This window comes from Lathyrus oleraceus, chromosome 2, assembly GCF_024323335.1.
Source record: "Lathyrus oleraceus cultivar Zhongwan6 chromosome 2, CAAS_Psat_ZW6_1.0, whole genome shotgun sequence".
NCBI lineage: Eukaryota > Viridiplantae > Streptophyta > Magnoliopsida > Fabales > Fabaceae > Lathyrus > Lathyrus oleraceus.
Window position 1 is genome coordinate 287,938,625 of NC_066580.1, and position 11,429 is coordinate 287,950,053.

Here is an 11,429-nt window from a genome sequence, read left to right on the forward strand (position 1 = left end):
TTTCATAAAATGATTTTTTTAATAATAAATTAAATGTAATGACCTTTTTTAAGATATATTTTTATTCAAATGATAATTATTTCATTTCAACAATATATATTTTTTAGTGGATATAATCTTGTTAATTAAATATTAATAAAAATGTAGATTTATATTTATATTTAAATATATTTAATTCTAAAAGAAAAAAAGGAGAAAAGCCATCCTATTGCAACTGAAAATACTTTGCTCTGCAATCTCAAAATTCATTCTCTTGTTCGGTCTCAGCAGTGTCGTCCACATCCACACACAGGTTATACCCTATGACGATTGCTCGCTCTCAACAATTCGTCGTCTGTCGTTCGTCGCCCGTCGTCCATCATTTGTCGTCCATCGTCCTCCTCCATGTCTCTTTATTATGTTTAAGGTTAGCTTCTCACATCTATATAATATGTAATAGAAATTTATGGTCTTTTAATACTTGAACTCTTTCTTACAAAAGCCTCATATTCGCCCAAATCTGAAGCTTTCTCTCATCAATTTCTCTCCCAATTTTCCCAATTTAGGGTTTCTTTCAACACTAACTCTTTCTTACAGAATCCTTGGCTCCAAAACAAAATTTTCCCACCCAATTTCGGTTTTTTTTTTTACCGAGATAACCCAGTTTTTCAAAAAAAATCCCAAAATACCCAAAGTTTCAGAAAAATTCCCAAAGTACCCCACTTTTAGGAGGAGGCATCAATTGAATTGGTGACTCCTCTTAAAACTTGAAAGGAGGCGCCAATTCAATTGGCGATTCCCTTAAAAAAGCCTCAAATGACAAAACCTCCAACATGAAAGTTGTAGATATTTTAAAGACAATGAATTTGGACATAAATTTTGCATCATTTGGATTTTTTATGAGAAAGTTATGGGCAGTTGAAGTTGGACTTCTGAGTTTTTCAACTGTTATCTGACCTATAATGTTTTGTATTATCGCATGTGTTTCTTTTAGAATTATGAAATTTTGTCCAACATAACAATTGAATTAGACATATCAAAATTTTCAATGCACTTGGTCCCATCTCAAAATAATTAAAAATGAGTGAGTTAGGTCCTTGCGAACTTGACCCAAAATTAGGGTTTCTGTCAAAATGACCTATAATGTTTTGAAATGAATGATGAGCTTCCAAGTTTCAAATGGATTTTTGATGAACATGAAAGTTGTTCATATGACGACTCTTCTTAAAACTTGAATGGAGGCGCCAATTGGATTGGCTAGGAAGGCGCCCTAGCCAATCCAATTGGCGCCTATGTGTAGGTTTTTAGAGGAGTCGCCAATTCAATTGGCGACTCCCTCATAAAATGCCTTTTTTGTCTTATAAATAGATGCGTTGTGTGACCAATTGTTCCACAGCTCATATAATCAATTGGCTATCATGTTTGGTGTTCGTCGCCGATACGGTAAGGTGATTTATGCGAGAGACAAACCTCAAATGCTGATGCTGTTTTGGAACATCACCACGTTCGATCAACTGAAGAGGGAGCTGGTTCGATGGTTAGACGGGAAAATACCAGAAGGTGAAAAAAATAAGAAGTATTGAGAGACTTGACAGTATCTTTGGTTGGGTGCGAATGAAGACTGATAAGGATGCTAGGGAAATGATGTTCGGTCGAAACGACATTAATTTGATTGTTGTAATCAGTTAGAATTATTTATGTTTTCAGATGTTTTGTACTGATGTTTGTTATGAAACTCGTTGTAACAAGAACTTAATGATATATAATGATTGATTGTTACAGAAATACAATGTTACAAAAAGCTTAAGATCTAGATGATGCTCCTTGATTGGGACAGTTGTTTTTGTTGTGTCCTGGTTGACGACAGATACTACATAATCTTATCATTTTATTTGTGGAATCCATCTCTGTTCTGATACGTGTGATGTTTGGCCTTCCTTTCTTCTTTCTACGCATCTCTTCATTGTGCCAAATAATATCTCCTTCATATGGAGGCCAGTAATCCTCCATTGGTAGTACTGAGAAGCTTTGACTATATACATTCATGATGGTGTTGGCCTTGTACACATCAGATAAATGGTTGTAAGCGTCTTGACGAGTATAAGCGCATGCTGCAATGACATGGGAGCAAGGTATGCGGAAGGCCTGAAATTTGCCACAACCGCACCAACTTCTGTGTAGTCTAACAGCGTAGGCAAAATTTGGTCTCCCCTCGTTGTTGCCCATTGTTTCCTGGACGCTGAAATTTTGTCTATGACGGTCAAAGACTGTTACAGCGTGTGTCGTAGCTTTGATGCTCTCCTCTTTCATGACCTTCATGCAACACTCACTGAATACTTGTCCGGACATTAACACTGCACTCCATCTTTTACCTCTAGTTGCGAACATAGAAGCCAACCTATAATAGGTTGATCTTACCAAGGCGGTTATCGGCAGATTTCGAATTCCTTTGAAAACCCCGTTCATGCATTCCACAATGTTTGTTGTCATGTGGCCCCATCGACAACCACCGTCAAATGCTCTTGTCCACTGCTCTACTGGTATGTTATTTATCCATCTCCCTGCGTCTTCATTAGACTGTCTAATTTCATCATGATAATATTGAAATGACGGTTGAGTTAAAGCATACCCAACATTCACCACCTTCTTGCGAAGATTCTTATCTTTTATAGCACGCATGAAGTTTTGTGCAATGTGTCTGATACAGTAGACATGTGTAGAAGGAGGATCATGCCATCCGTTGTCATGGTTGTTGTAGGCACTCTCAATGGCAGCATGTCTATCAGAAATCAAACATAGATTGGCTTGTGGAGCCACATGCGTTCTGAGATGTCGAAGAAAGAAACCCCATCCACCAGTCGTTTCACCTTCAACAAGAGCAAAGGCAATGGGAAAGACATTGTTGTTACCGTCTTGTGCAACCGCCATGAGCAAAGTACCCTTGTATTTTCCGTATAACCAAGTGCCATCAATTTGCAAGATAGGTTTGCAGAAAGCGAAACCTTTGATGCACGGGTCAAATGCCCAAAAGAGACGATGAAATATTCTATTACCTGTAGCACATGTTCCATCTGGCATCATTGTTGGCACTGTCTCCATAATTGCCACAGTTCCTGGGACATATGTTTTTAGTGCCCATAAAAACCGTGGCAATTCCTTGAATGAATCCTCCCAGTTGCCGAAAACCTGTTCAACAGCCTTTGTCCTCGCAATCCATGCTTTCTTGTAAGATGGAGTATAATTATATGTTGTTCGGATATGGGATATAATTATACTCACCTTCACTGATGGGTCTTCATTTACCAATGGCAGAATGTCTTGACATATCAAAGCTGTACTCAGTTTACGGTGATCTTGTTCAACGTTAGTTGCAACGCAACTGTGCGGTGGGTCTATTGAAGCGATCTCCCAAGAGTCATTTTTCTTCTTGTAAGACGCAGCCAAACGAAACTTCAAAGCATGTTACGACATTCGATAACATACCTTCTAGAATAAGTGTGTTTCACTGTAAAGTCAGCAAAGTTGTTCATGTGGAATTTTTTGATTGCAAAAACACATTCTTCTTTGGTACGAAACATGTCTCCCACCTTTAATTCGCCTACTGGTCTCGGATACGGATTATAGAAGACACTGTTGGATGTTTCATGGTCGTGAAGATCCATATTTGTCATATGTTGAGGCAGATTGTAGACATGACTAGGAGGTATTGGTGGTGGTTGATCATCATCTTCATCGTCGTTGTTCAGCATGTGATCAACCTGTGTCTCGGTCTCCTCTTCTTCTTCATCAACAACGTCGACTTCTACTTCTGCTTCTGGGTTGAGTTCATCTGATCATTGTGCATCATCTGCATCATCTTCACCAGCTTCATCCTGATCGGTTAGTTGAGACTGTTGAGATGGTATACATGGTTGTAGAGTAATGTACAACTCGATACAATTGTTGCCTAAATGTTCATGACTAACAAACATGTTTTCAACATCTTCATCGTCTCGTACCTTAAGGGGGAAAAACTTGCATTGACCATTCTAAAAAAATATTGGATTTTGATATATGATCTTTGACACAATACTTGATCCTATAAAGGATTGTATTCTTTTTTTCAAATGCAAAAAGGTTGCATTTCTCTTGATCGTGATTCTAATGGTATCAGTGTTTCGAAAACAAAAACCATGAAGCTCAGACTCAAAAGTTTCACCGTTGTAGTGAACGTTGACACTGTATAATGATGAAGATGACATTGTGGAGATGAAAACTATTTTCCTACTGCAGATGAATGTGAGTGAAGTGTCTTGGATGTTGATAGTAAGACACTTAAATAGATGGTATCAGTGTCTCACATGCTAGCTAGTTCTGAGATGATGTGTCGGACATTCAAGCTACTCTAAGATGATGTGTCAAGCATGCAAGCTAGTTCTGAGATGATGTGTCAGTCATGCAAGACAGTGTGAGTTGATGTGTCAACCATGCATGCTATCAAGAAGTGACTCTTCAGCATGCAGGAGACAAGACAACCACGTGTCTGACATGTAAGACAGTCTGAGATGATGTGTCTGACATGTAAGATAGTCTGAGATGATGTATCTGACATGTAAGACAGTCTGAGATGATGTGTCAACCATGCAAGCTATCAAGAAGTTAGTCATCAACATGCAGGAGACAAGATAGCCACGTGTCGAACATGTAAGATAGTCAGAGATGATTTGTCAACCATGCAAGCCATCCACAAGTGACTTGTTCAGCATGCAGGAGACAAGACAACCATGTGTCAGACATGCAAATGGTGTCGCCAAATGGTTTGGCGCCTCCACTTAATGCTTGTACATGGTCGCCAATTCAAGTGGAGACACCATGCAATCAGACCTCGAAACCAAGCATTCAGACCTAGCCTTGCATGCATGTCCCTATGGAGGCGCCAATTTGAATGGCGACCCCTCTTTAGGATTGTACATGGTCGCCAAATGAGGTGGAGACACCATGCAAACACAAATTTTTATGCTCTCATCCATTTGCCTATAAATACATCCACTCCTTCAACACTTCTTCCACACCAACATTCTCACTACTTCCTCTACAATATTGTTATTACAATTTCATCTTCAAAAACATCTTCCAATTTCATCTACACCAACTCCCCAACAATATGTCTTTACTCACAATGGGCGAAGCACACAGAGGAACAGTTGCAAACATCGCAACATATGTAAGTTTTTTCTTTTGTTAAATTTTTATCTTTCATCTTCACCAACCCCATTTTATTTTGAAATACCAACTTAGTCAAGTGTTATATTATTTCTATTATAGGATGTATCAAGGTTTCGAACTCGAGTCCACGAATTTGTCCCAATGGACCCGATGATTCAACCTTATGTTGAACTCGCCGGTTTTGGTCATATTAGCAAGATTATGTCTTGGTCTATAGATAACAAGTTCATTCTAGCCTTATGCGAAAGATGGAGGCCAGAGACACACACATTTTGGTTTCCAACCGGTGAGTGTACCGTGACGTTAGAAGACGTCTACATGCTTTTGGGACTACGAATTGAAGGCAAAGCTGTTAATGGTAAGACCAACTATGCAAATTCAATTTGCATGGAGCTTTTAGACACTGATTTGTTAGATGATAATGCTAGAGGTCAAGGTATACTACTCTCACGCCTAAAGTCATATTATAATAGTTTATATTTAGATGAGCATTCTACCGAAGATGCTCGAATAATAAAAACTAGGTGTTACATTATGCTGTTAATAGGATCCTTTTTATTTCCCGAAGGTAGTGGTTCTAGCATGCATATTATGTACTTACCTCTACTTAGACATGTAGATAGAATAGGTAGTTACAGTTGGGGATCCGCTTGTCTAGCCTATCTCTATAGTTCGTTGTGCAAAAACTCCCACAAAGACACATCTACATTTTCTGGATGTGCTGTTTTGCTACAAGCATAAGGTTGGTCAAGACTACCGTCTCTAGCACCGGTCAATAACAACCCTTTCACTTTTCCATATGCAAAAAAGTAAGTTGTTTAAATTGCTATATCTTTACTTACTTCCTTAAAGTTTATTACCTCAAACTAATTTTTTTTTAACTTTTTGGTGTAGATGGTCGGCACGTGGTATGAGTTACAACAGATGTCCGAGACACTATATTAGTCAGTATCGCAACCTGTTGGATCACCTTCGACCGACATACATAAGCAAAATAACTTCATTATTTCGTCATATTATGTTAACTTTTTCTACATTCATTATAATCCTATCTTCTTTAACATTTCAGTTCATTTGGCGTCCATACCTTAATCTGGATCATGACCATGAGGTCAACGCTGAAGACACAACCGTATGGACAGCATGCACACCGATAATACAATTCACAACTGTGGAGATGCACAACACCGATTGTGTGAAGCTGCAGTTCGGTATGGTCCAGAATATCCCAGATCCCCCAGCTAGCCTAGGAGAATGGCATATGCGTAAAGTGAACGGCCAATGGAACTTCAACCCTTGGCAAACCTTCGCAAGATCGGAGTGTCGCAAGTGGAAGCACCGTCATGACCATGTCTTAACTGACGCAGTCATGCCAAATGAGATAAAACTAAGTCGTAATTATATGGCTTGGTACAGATCGGTTGGTTTTCAATTCATCGGTGATGATATGTACCTCTACGACCCACGCCAGACAAGTTACACACAAGAAGGATCAACATCTAACCCCCAACAACATTCTCAGCCCGGTTACTCTCAACCCCCTATCCGTCAAACTTTCCGTTCCACAAACACACAAACATACAACCAAAACATGTCATTCACCCAACCCCAATACGAAGAACATACCCCATACCACCACCAACAAATTGACCATCAACCTCAGACCGAACATCGCTTCGCACCCACACCATCACCCTACGAAAGTCGCCTTAGCCAAAACACTAACCACCCCTCCTCCTACCGTAGCCAAGAAGCCCAAACATCACAAAACCAAAACATCCCACAACCCTATCTCTTCCAAACACCCCAACAACCTTTCCAACCTTTCCTAGACGCATCATTCACACCCATGTCTCCCTTCAACCGTCCCGGTCGCCCATCCATGAGTCAACCACATCCAAACTTCTCTGGCATGGGTCATGAGCTCAGCTACGCCGGTACACCATCATTGAATACTGAAGACTATGCTGACTTGGCTGAATACCTCAACGGATCTTCTCCTGTAGGAGGTAATGACGCTCCTGGCCCCTCAGATGAACAAACACCGGTGCAGAATCGTCAACGTGGGTTAGGGCCAAGGGTTAGGGTAGCTAGGGGATGTGGGACCGGAGGTCGGTTAGGTGATCCCGGTCATCACCATTAGGTTTCTTTGTGTAAACTCCAAATTTTATTAATATCAAGTCGTATTATATCAAATTTATCTTTGTGTAAACTCCAAACATTAGGTTTCTTTGTCTAAACTCCATTTTGGCAAAATTCACATACACATGTTTTGACTGAAACCTTAATTTTGGGTCAACTACCCAAGAACCTAACTCACTCATTTTTTATGATTTTGAGGTGGGACAAAGTGCATTGGAAAGTTTGAGATGTCTACTTAAATTGTTATGTTGGACAAAATTTTATAATTCTAAAATAAACACATGTGATAATACAAAACATTATAGGCCACATAACAATTGAAATGTCAAAGAGTCCAAGTTCAGGTGCCCATACCTTTCTCAAAAAAAATGCAAATGATGCAAAATTTTAGTCCAAATTCATTGTCTTGAAAAGATATACAACTTTTATATTGAAGGTTTTGTCATTTGAGGCTTTTATCATTCAAACAGAAGGGCTTGAAGTTGGTCCCTTTTGGCAAAATTCACATACACATGTTTTGACAGAAACCCTAATTTTGGGTCAAGTTCGCAAGGACCTAACTCACTCATTTTTAATTATTTTGAGGTGGGACAAAGTGAATTGCAAAATTTGATATGTCTAATTCAATTGTTATGTTGGACAAAATTTCATAATTCTAAAAGAAACACATGCGATAATACAAAACATTATAGGTCAGATAACAGTTGAAAAACTCAGAAGTCCAACTTCAACTACCCATAACTTTCTCATAAAAAATCCAAATGATGCAAAATATATATCCAAATTCATTGTCTTGAAAAGATATAGAACTTTCATGTTGGGGGTTTTGTCATTTGAGGCTTTTTTAAGGGAGTCGCCAATTGAATTGGCGCCTCCTCTTAAAACTTACACATAGGCGCCAATTGGATTGGCTAGGGCAGGTGCCCTAGCCAATCCAATTGGCGCCTCCATACAATTTTTAAGAGGAGTCTCCAATTCAATTGACGCCTCCTCCTAAAAATGGGGTAGTTTGGGAATTTTTCTGAAACTTGGGGTATTTTGGGATTTTTTTTGAAACACTGGGTTATCTCGGTAAAAAAAAACCCAATTTCTCTCGATCTTAGCAATGGCTCAAAAATCCGATAGCGCATAGGGTACTCTCGTCACACCGTCACACATCGCTCTCTGTTTCTCTTTGTTTCCTTTCATGAACTGAACTTCTCTTTGCTTCTTTTTCGTACACTTTTAATTTTAGCGATCGTGTTGAACTTCGTGAATGAGGTAACAACTTTCACTTTCTTTCTTTTTTTCAAATTTAAAATTCGTAGTTTTTGTTGATTTCGTATTTCTAGTATATCTATGGTGAAAATTGGTTGGATTGTTATTATGATTTTTTTGTTTTGAAATTTGAGTAGCAAAATAGGCCAGTGAATACGCAAAAACGTAGGGGATGCATTGCAAAAGTTCAACCTGAAGAAGGCCGCGATACAGAAAGCTTTGGACAATCGTGCTGATGGAGGGAAAATTTCATTCTAGGAGTATGGTAAGCAAAAGATATATGTTGTTCGACAAGATCAATTTGAAATTCCCAGTAACAAAAAGCTCACTCAAATGAAGGAACAAAATGCCAATCTGTAAAAGAAACTTGAAGATTAGAAGAAAGCTATTAGTAAGGTCGAAGCAGATACGATTTCAGTTATAGTAGTTATTGTATGATTGCATATCATTTTGTTTTATCAGATTTCATTTGACTCTATTAACTATGAAAAAACAATCTAGTAGGAAATTTGTTCAAGGTACCGGCTATTGTTGAAACTGATGATTCTTGTGATTTATGTATGTAACTTGTTGGTGTAGAAATTAAATCGTTGGAATCAAATTTAACACTGGAACATATTTGTGAAAAAGAAGTGGACCTGAGAATGGAGGTAGTTAATGTGCATTTTCAGTTTCTCACATTGTTGAAATGGAGTTGGTGATTTGGAATGTTTCAACTAACACAATATTTTGTTTGTCATATTCTGCTCAAGGTTCAATAATTGAAGACTAAGTTGAACAAGTTACATGGATGTGTTACTTTGGTGAAGCCATAAGAACGTGATTTAGTTGAGAAAATGTTGGCAGAGAAAATAAGTCAGTGGAGGAAGCGCAAAAGAATGTTCAGGAATTTATGGGACACCCTCACTGAGAACTCACCTAAGGATCCCAAAGAATTTAAGGTTTATTTCATGGCTTGTCAGTACTCTAGTTGTTTTTTTATTGTTGTGTTATGCCTATTACTATCACCGCTAATATAATTGAACATTGTAGGAGGAGCTTGGAATAGAATGTGATGAAGATGTTGAAGTTAGTTTGCAGTCATAGAATGACCTGATCCCTCAAGGTAAGAAGCGGCTCAGGGGACAATGATATATTTATTGAAACTCTAGAAGTTTGTCCTTCTTAATCAATAACATAGTTATTATTTGAAGTTCTGATATTACTGAACATAAATGCAAATTACATAGCCAATTTAATGTAAGTCTTACAATTTAGACTCGGTTTTTGGGTTTTAGAACACATTCCATTACAAACGTAATTCACCAGAGCAGGGTCTTAGTTCAATATTGTTGTTTATATCTCTGGATGCTGACATTGGTCACATTGCATAACATGATGTTCCTGTGTATTCGAGTTTCAGGGACATAAATCATTATCTTAATTTTCAACTTCATATCCAGTGATAAATGATCCACTGATAATTGAGTGCCAATTTGACTCGAGTTAGTTAATGGAAACAAAATTATGATTTATAAGAGCTAAAACTTCATTTTCCATGGTAGGAACCTTGTATCCCACCTTTATGAATCCTAATGATGCTTTTCCTGGTATGGTAATATTCTAGTTTATACATGTCATTCTATCCTTGAAGATAATAAGACCAGATAGTTAACTATTAATTTCATGTATGTCCAACACTTTTCATGGTTAAAGGCTTGGACTTTTATGATCATAAATCATGTGGTTCAGATTCTTAAAGTTCCAAAGCTGCTCTTACAACAACAACTCCATATGCTACTGAATTAAAAGCTGATTTACTGCTTCAGATAGTCCCTTGTACTTTCTTTGGCTGCCCATAAAGGGTTAAGTGGAGTCATCCTCTATCCTCTATCTGACAAAATGAAAATATTCTCTTAATTTATCTAAGGTTCATACTGATTTTTCTTTTTCATATTGAATTGTTCCTGAAGAGTGAACAATTGATGCCATATAAAGTTGTTATACATATTTTATAAATCAAAATTGTAATTTTCTATTGCTTTAGGTTTTGTCTTGTTGTTAATCAGTAAATTTCGACTAGAGCAAAAGAAGGAGTAAGAGTGAGAGTTTTGACAGGCAAGATGGGCCAAACGACATAGGCCAGGTTGAAAGGATGTTGAAGGGGAATGAGGCAGTCGAAGTTGAAGCCAAACAAGCAAAAAAGAGATAATCAGTTGAGAAAAATGTGGGGGAAGTTTCAAAAGACGTGGGGCTGCAGGTTTAGACGCGTGGCATATTGTAGATGGTCGTCGACAATGTAGCAGTTATTTCTCATTACTATTTAAGTAGATTTGATTTCAAGTTTTAAGGGTCGCATTTGTAACATTGTAGAGGTAAAACACTCAAAGTATCGAGCGTTTAGAGAAAAGAGTTCATTCCTACAAAAATGTATGCTTGCGTTCACATTTTAAGCACTTTAAATGACCAAGTCTTTTTATTTGCTTTGTCATTTACGGTTTATCTTGTTTTTCGTTCATCTATTTTAATTGCATCTTTTACAAGCATTTCCTATCTACCGTTTTCTTAAATCAAACATTTAAACAAAAGATCCCATAAACTTAACACTTAGTCTAAGATTTTGTAGTCGATCCTGCAAGTAAATCTCAATAGGAGGCTAGAGATTGTTCGCATGAAAATCCGTCCGAATAAATTGGCACACCCAGTGGAACCCGTTGTGTTAAGCATATGCAATTACGTAGTGGTAAAATGGTAACACCATATCCAAATCCAAACGAACCGTCTTTGGGAGGAAGTACAGTTGTGTTGCAAATAACTAATGTTGGTTCCGGCACTATGTCTGTGGTTTCGACTGCACATAATGGACC

At 38.0% G+C, this 11,429-nt stretch overlaps 1 long non-coding RNA gene across 5 annotated transcripts; it reads left to right on the forward strand.

Annotated features, from left to right (window-relative positions):
* The first annotated feature begins 8,312 nt into the window (after window positions 1-8,312).
* On the forward strand, window positions 8,313-11,064 carry LOC127121350 (uncharacterized). 5 transcript variants are annotated; one of them, XR_007803410.1, is made up of 6 exons: window positions 8,421-8,586; window positions 8,721-8,848; window positions 8,923-9,233; window positions 9,336-9,524; window positions 9,616-9,688; window positions 10,610-11,064. It is a non-coding gene; the product is annotated as an uncharacterized LOC127121350 (long non-coding RNA). The 5 variants fall into 5 exon arrangements; XR_007803408.1 differs by having other exon boundaries at window positions 8,423-8,586; window positions 8,721-8,979; window positions 9,163-9,233; XR_007803411.1 differs by having other exon boundaries at window positions 8,423-8,586; window positions 8,721-8,974; window positions 9,163-9,233.
* The last annotated feature ends 365 nt before the right edge of the window (window positions 11,065-11,429 follow it).